The 8,008-nt window shown below is 45.3% G+C and overlaps 2 non-coding genes across 2 annotated transcripts; both read right to left on the reverse strand.

Moving 5' to 3' along the window:
• Nucleotides 1–319: 319 nt before the first annotated feature.
• TRNAC-GCA (transfer RNA cysteine (anticodon GCA)) lies at nucleotides 320–391 on the reverse strand. The gene has a single exon. It is a non-coding gene; the product is annotated as a tRNA-Cys (tRNA).
• A 5,953-nt stretch (nucleotides 392–6,344) lies between these two features.
• Nucleotides 6,345–6,416, reverse strand: TRNAC-GCA (transfer RNA cysteine (anticodon GCA)). The gene has a single exon. It is a non-coding gene; the product is annotated as a tRNA-Cys (tRNA).
• Nucleotides 6,417–8,008: the final 1,592 nt, after the last annotated feature.

An 8,008-nucleotide genomic window follows, 5' to 3' on the forward strand; every position in this document is an offset into this window, starting at 1 on the left:
CTCCTTGGCTGTATTTATAAACACAAACGATAGCATAACAATCCTATGTTATTGCCTCTTGCTTTTCTCATCTAATTTAATTTTGTGTAAATCATGGCATTGCTTACCTGGGAACATTTCTTTTTCTAGGACTCAAACCAGCCCCCAGTGCTATGGGGAATATAGTCTCAAGTAAGGATGAAGGGTGGGATGGTGGGGGTGGACGGTGGATAATTCCAGGCAATAATGAAGGAAAGCTTCCATACCCTCAGCCTTGCTGGTTATGCAGGAGAGGGTGTGCTGCCACAAGGCCCAGCAAAGGGAAATTTGGGATAATTATAGGGGGCACCCGGATTTGAACCAAGGACCTCTTGATCTGCAGTCAAATGCTCTACCCCTGAGCTATACCCCCTACTGGAAAAGTTAGCCTTGCTCCTCACAACTTCTCACTTTGGTGAGACACCTGTGACAGCTGTAATAATTCTAAGACCTGAGGTTTACTGAGCATTTATAAGGTGCTAGATAAACTGTTCTAAATTTTTATACACTGTATATACTTTTTAAATTTTTTTACCATATATAGTTTTAAAAATTATTGTGGTAGTGAGTACTATCTCCACCACCAACTCTTTATAGGTAACAATGACACAAAGAATTGAAGCAACTTGTTTGGAGAGTTCCATGGACAGAGGAGCCTGGCGGGCTACAATCCGTAGGGTCACAAAGAATGGGACATGAATGAAGCAACTACACACACACCCCAAATCACAAAGCTTAAGCTCAGCTGGTAAAGAATCCGCCTGCAATGCGGGAGACCTGGGTTTGATCCCTGGGTTGGGAAGATCTTCTGGAGAAGGGAAAGGCTACCTTAGCTGCCCTGAAAGGTGAATTTCAGGGCCTTGGTTCTTCGAGGCCGAGCCGCCTCCCTGCTCTGTGAACCCAGCAAATGCTCCCCATTTTATGACGGAGTTTTAGGAAACAGACCTAACCAGTGCCTTGAAATGACCCACCTGGAGCTTCTGGAAGTCAGACGGCTTGAACTGAAGTTTCTTAAATTTCTGAATGAATTAACTCTTTTACAAGTAACACTTTCACATGGCACAGAATGGAAAATGTATGAAATAGGAGCTTCCCTGGCAGTCCAGTGGGTAAGACACCATGCTTCCACTACAGAGGGCATGGGTTTGATCCCTGCGTGGGGAACTAAGATCCCGCATGCCACACAACCAAATAACGATAATAAACTAAAAAATAAAATGTACAAAATAGCATCCAGACAAAAATCAAGTCTCCATTCCATCCCAGTCTTCCAGCCACCACAGAGCCATTTTACTGGTTTCTTGTTGCATGTGCACCTTTGAAAGGGAACATTTTCTCTTAGTACCCCAGGGTTAGCTTAATTTTCGTTTATTGTACTGCTTGTATCTGTACATACGTGTATATACACAGCTAGATATAAATGCTTCAAACTCACAGTTTTATACACTTTTAAGACAAAACAATTTTAGAAGATCAATACAAACAAAATCACAAACCCAGGAACATTCAAGTTAACAGCAATTTGAATAGCAGATGAAATCATTTTGCTAGAAGAGGCTCTTTGCAATGTGCTTGTGAAGCTGCTCATGCCTAGAGATGCAGCGACCCCCCAGCTCCTCTGCTAACTGCCTCTATTAACACGCCCTCTGACTCTCAAGGCTCATTTCTCATAGGCTAAAGCTGTTACCAAACTCAGGGTTGGCTGCCCACTGCTCAAAAGCCAATTATCAAGAGGCAAGCGTCAGTAGAAAGGAAATATGTTTTAATCAGAAAAACTGGAAGTCTGGTGGATTCATTAGAAGGTGGACTCATGTCCCCGAGACTGGCGCCGAACTGTCTGCTCATCCCTGACAGTCTGTAAAGGGAGGAAAAGCGGGAAGAATCTCAGTGAATCATGGAGGCAGGAGGTTGGGTTGCGTGTCCTCCCCCATTGTGTGTAACTCTCTCTCCAGGTGTTCTCCTGCCCATCCGATCTGCCTGCGGGATTGCTAAGGGGGTTGTGGGGGTAGAGGACTAGTCATCTTTTAATTCTTCTTTTAATCTAGGAGAAGAATCAACAGGTTAGGCAAGGCATGGAGAGCACAAGTCAGGAGCTAGGTTCAACTGCCTCGTGATCTCATTCCGACGAGGAGGTTTTTACAAGGTTAAGCAGTCAGGGATTTCCCTGGTGGTCCAGTGGTTAAGAATCACATGCCCACTGAAGGGGACACAAGTTCAATTCCTGATCGGGAACCAAGATTCTGCATGCTGTGGGCAAAAAAGTAAATAATTCTTAAAAAAAAAAAGTTAGAGGGGGACAGAAATGGGCAAAGAGGGAAGGGGCACAAGAGCTGCTTTCAAAGTCGGCCTCTGATCTTTGGTCATGTGTTACAGCGAGGCATGGTGACAGGGCATGGCAGCTCACTCCGGTATTCTTGCCTGGAGACTCCCATGGACAGAGGAGCCTGGGGGCTACAGGCCATGGGGTCACAAAGAGTCAGACACGACTGAGCGACTGAGCACATGGTGACAATGTGATCAACTTGAGCACGTGCATCACACTGGGCTTTGGTTATAAAACGGCCCTGCAAACAAGCCACCGTGTGCCTGTATCAAGACAGTTAAGGCTGTTATTAAAATGTGAGTAGAAACTTTGAAAGAATCGTAGGGGAACTCAAACCACTGAGAAGCACTAGTCTGTGGTCCCCTTCATGCCCGGGCATGTCCGGGCTACCCACAGTGTCAGGACCAGGCCCCAGAGGTTTTGACTTCTGCTCCAGAATCTTGTCAAGCCTCCCTCTCTTTCATGAATCCCACCCCTCTTCCAACCTCTCCACCAGCCAGCGAGAGGAGCCCTTCTGAGGAGCACCTACATCCCAGGGGACACAAGCTGGTAAGCTGAGGAACTACATCAGTCTGGTTAGATGGGGCCGCTTAAGTCTGTCCCTGGGGATGATCCTGCTTTTGGGTCTGCTGTCTCAGCATCCAGTTCATGGAATCAAAATGAAGCTTTGGAAGTTCATTTTGTCCAAGGTGAAGTGCCTGGCATCGTGAAGACAGCTATAAAGTCCATTTATGAGCTCAGCAGGACTTCCCTAGTGGCCCAGTGGTGAAGACTCTGCCCCCACCAATGCTGGGGGCCCAGGTTCAATCCCTGGTCCATCAGGAAAAAACAAACAAACAAACAAAAACGGGGGTGGGGGGGAGAATGAATTCAATAGAAGATAGAACTTTGTTTTTGCTATAATAATACAAGAAGGCAAGTTTTGAAGCCCAAGATTTTAATGTAAACAATGTTCTTAGCAGGGATGCTGTCAGTAAGTTCTCAGCAAATGAAGCAGAAATGTTGTGGGCACGGTGGGGCACACATAATTCAAAAGTGCATCTAAACGGGCTGTGATATTCTACCAATTCATATAAAAGCTGAATTGTTTTTAAGTTTTTAAAAAACTAAATTGTTTTTGTGACACGGCCGATTTCATACAAGAAAAGATTTCTTGATGGCTGCATGTGGGTGTGTGTGCTTCAGTGGTGTCTGACTCTTTGCAACCCCGTGAACTGTAGCCCAATAGGCTCCTTTGTCCAAGGGATTCTCCAGGCAAAGATACTGGAGTGGGTTGCCATTTCCTCCTTCACAGGATCTTCCCAACTCAGGGATCAAACTCAAACCTGAATCTCATACGTCTCCTGCATCAGCTGGTGGATTCTTTACCATTAGTGCCACCTGAGGAAGCAGCAGTATGTGTAAGAAAGTACAAATAGCTACTGAACTGACCTGTATCGTAGGTCTACCAGTATAGTATCTTAGACACATCTGTCCCCAATAGCACTAAGATTTTAGAAGTGTTTGAGCCTTTGAAGAACTACTTTGTGAATTAACCCAAGTGTCCTGCAATGGTATTGGTATTGGTATTAAACCTTTTTTTTTTTTCTTTGTAAAAATAGGCACCCAGAATTGTGTTTTGCACAATCCTCCACTGGTGGCTCAGATGGTAAAGAACCTGCCTGTAATGCAGGAGACCCAGGTTTGATACCTGGGTCAGGAAGATCCCCTGGAGAAGGGAATGGCAACCCACTCTAGTATTTTTGTCTGGAGAATCCCATGGACAAGAAAAGCCTGGTGGGCTACAGTCCACAGGGTCCCAAAGAGTCAGATATGACTAAACAACTAACACGCTACACTTACACAAACCTGTTGGAAATCCTTAATCAAAGTTTTCAACAAATGTGTGCCCCAGAACTTCAGCTTTTGAAACCTTTAGAGAGTTGCAATAAACGAAAATAAAATTCGCAAACAGAAAGACATTGAGATGTAGTCTTGCAAAAGCAAGAGAGAAACTGAACTCATTAAACAATGAGAGTTCACATGGTATACAAGATTTAATTCTGAATTTCTAAAATTGTGCTTACATAGTCTGAAAAAAATCTTTGGCTGACGTTCTTCATTTCAGTTGAATAAATTTCCATTCTGTACCTGAAGGGATTGAAATTTTCAAAGCTTGGGACTTCACAACATCTAAATTTGGTGGAATAGTCAGGAGAATCATACTCATTTCAAGAGCTTGTCTTACAAATATTTTTGTAGAAGAAATGTACTTTGAGGGACTTGCCTGGCTGTTCAGTGGTTAAGACTCTCTGTGCTTCCAATGCAGGGGACGAAGTTTCAATCCCTGATTTGGGAAATAAGATCCCACATGCCACATGATGTGGCCATTAATTTAAAAAATTAAAGAAATGTACTTTGAAGGGAAGCAAAACGACAAGAAAGACCTGTGAAATTTTGTGGCTAAAATGTTTATATACTGCAATATAAGAAAATTGCAACTGGGTACTTTTAAAAGTGCTTAATATTTTTTAAAATTTTCTTTTGTGTTTTGGCTATACACCATGTAGCATGTCTGGTTATAACTCCCCAACCAAGGATTGAACCTGCGACCCAGGCTTTGGGAGCATAGCATTTTGACCATGACACTACTGGGGAAGTCTCTGAGAATACTTTTCAATTAGCCTACTTTGTTCTGAGCTTACCAGTTACTCCAGCACCTGAATCAGAAGTATTTTCATTAAACATACTTGGTCTGCGGAAAAAAGACAATTGAAATAGGCTGTCCAGGGACCTGGAAACCTATGGGTCTCCTATGTATCCCCAGAGTTGCCTTGGACTCCAGTCTTACATCTGTCCTGTGGGGAGCAGCCCTCCCTGCTCCTGGCTAACTTCCCTTGTGATGATGAGAAAGGTGGGGCGATGGCTCCTCCCTGGGGCTCTTTCCATCCATCACACCCTGGGGAGCAAGAGGAGCCTCCTAGGACCCGACCAGCACCTGGCTCCCCATTTCCTTGAAAACGGCAAGAAGCCAGCAAGGTTCCCCGTGCTGCAGAGCTGCCCCCAGTCCACAGGCGGCTGGTCCAGATGAGCAGGTACCTTAAGAGGACATTGCAGCCAGATTTCAAGGATTTACCTCATTTATAAATTTTTATATTGGTCATATGCTGAAATGATAATGTTTTGGATATACTGGATTTTAAAATGTGGACGGTTGGGGCATTCCTTGGTGGCCCAGTGGTTAGGACTTGGCACTTTCAGAGTGCGGGGGTTTGCTCCCTGGTTGGGGAACGAAGATCCCACAAGCTGCAGAGCACGCCCCCTCCACAAAAGGAGATTCATTTTGCTGATGTCGTTTTACTTTATTTTTAAGAAAACATTTCCCCCAGTTTTAATGAGATATAATTGACATACAATGTAATATCAAAGGTGTACAGCATGATTTGATACATGTATATATTGACAAATGATCACCACAATAAGTCTAGTTAACATCAGGCACCTCACATAGTTACATTCCTCCCTTGTTATAAGAACTTTCAAGGTCTACTCTCTTAGCAACTTTCAAATATCCAATAAAATATTGTTAATACAGCGACTATAGTCACCATGCTGTACTACATTGCTCCTCAAGACTTATTTATCTAATTCTGTACCTTTTGACCCCCTTCACCCATTTTCCCTCTTTTACTTTAAATATTTAAGGGGGCTACTAGTAAATGTAAATTCAGATATGTAGCTTGCATTCCGTTCCTGGAGGGAGCACTGGTGGAGACCTTGGCCTTGGGAAAACCAACCTGGCTGGTGGACTGAGAGGATTGGATTGACTGTCATCCCCAAATCCTGATCGTGCAGGTTCCTGTGGGGATGAAACGACAGTGCGAAGACAGGAAGGAATCTCTCTTCAGATGGGAAAGAGTCAGTGGGTGTTGTTTTCAGGGTAGAGGGGTTGCTTGAACTACAGAGAGAGTTACAGGGACCCAAGGAAGGTCGACTATGCCAAACTCCAAAATGGAGCACCAGAAGGGGGCACCCGGATTTGAACCGGGGACCTCTTGATCTGCAGTCAAATGCTCTACCCCTGAGCTACACCCCCTGCTGTTATATGACGGTCTCAACTCACACCTTTATGCTGCTGTAGCTACATCTGGACCCTGCCCACCTCCGCAGCCCCCGCCATGGGCTCCAACACCCATGGTCATTCCAGACTGGCCCTCCTGCTCTGAAACCCAACCGGTCTTCCTCTTCAGGTTGGTGGGAAGATCGATTCGGTCAGTCTTCAGCCCACACCCGGAAGTGCAGAGGTGGAGGACTTCTCACCCAGAAGCGCAGAGTTTGAGGCCCTCTGACCCAGAAGCGCAGAGGTTGAGGCACTCTCGGGTTACCAGGAGAAAACGCAGGTGGCTCGGAACTCTCCCACGCTGCCAAACTGGGGTCCGAGTCCGGCCCGCCTTGTTCGTCCTGCTCTATCTGCCCTTTGCCCTTCGGTCTCGTCCTCCGTCTCCTCTTCTTCGCTGCCTACCTTTCCTCTTCCCACCGCCCTCCAAGCCCCTCAGGGCTCTGCTCTCCTAACCGCCAGACCTCGGCTAGTCCTCCTTCCTCCAGCCCAATCAAGCAGTGCCCTTTTTTCAAACTCCTTCCTTAAGAAGTAATCGGAAGACCAGGCCTAATAAATACAAGACAGGCCATTTATTTCCAAAAGTGAAATAGGGAGGTAAGAAAATTGTGAGTATAACAGGAGCGCACTGGAGGACTTTTCCATTGTAATTATTAGAACATCTAAGAACACCTGACACCCGGACCCGGGAAAACATTACAAACGTGATGAAAGATCGTCACAAGTGCCTGAGCAGTGATGACGGTCACAACAACCCTCTGATGCAGGGCTGCGATCGGTACCCCAGCAGCAGAGCTGAGGAACGCGAGGCGCCGGGATGTGCAGAAAGCAGTCCAAGGAGACGTGATTAGTAAGCCGGATGCAAACGCAGGCCGCCTGGCGCTGGAGCCCACACACTTAACCCCGTGCTTTACAGCCCAGAGTTAGAGCAGTCGTGAATTCAGACGGGAAAGGAAAGGTTATTTACATAAATGAAACTGGGAGAGTTTAATTAGCTATTTGGGAAAAATAATTAAAGTAGCAACGCACCTGCTTTTTGCACATCAAAACACAGCCCAAGAGGATGAAAGCATTGTGTATAACAAAACCAAACATACAGGAGAAGAGAATATAAATGAATACCTAGCTAATGTCTGAACAGCAGGGAAGGTATGGAAGAAATTCCAACAGAAAATATCAGTAGTTTTGGCTACATAAACATGAAGAGTTTAGGAATATGAACAAAACTGGGAGATTAATGGCAAGTTGGGAAAATATTTTTGTAATTTATCACAAACTATTGCAAATAAATTAATGTGTAAAGGGCCCACTTAGGCCATCAGTGCATTGATGGTGCGTGCTCAGTTGTGTCTGACTCTTTGTGACTCCCTGGGCTGTGGCCTGCCAGGCTCCTCAGTCCCTGCAAGTTTTCCAGGCAATAATACTAGAGCAGATTGCTATCTCCTACTCCAAGGGATCTTCCTGACCAAGGGATTGAACTTGTAACTTCTGGGAGTGTCCTGTAAGTCTGCTGCACTGCAGGCAGTTTCTTTACCACTGTGCCACCTGGGCTTCCTTTCAGTGAATCAGGG

The sequence above is a fragment of the Ovis aries genome, chromosome 4 (assembly GCF_016772045.2).
Source record: "Ovis aries strain OAR_USU_Benz2616 breed Rambouillet chromosome 4, ARS-UI_Ramb_v3.0, whole genome shotgun sequence".
Classification (NCBI taxonomy): domain Eukaryota; kingdom Metazoa; phylum Chordata; class Mammalia; order Artiodactyla; family Bovidae; genus Ovis; species Ovis aries.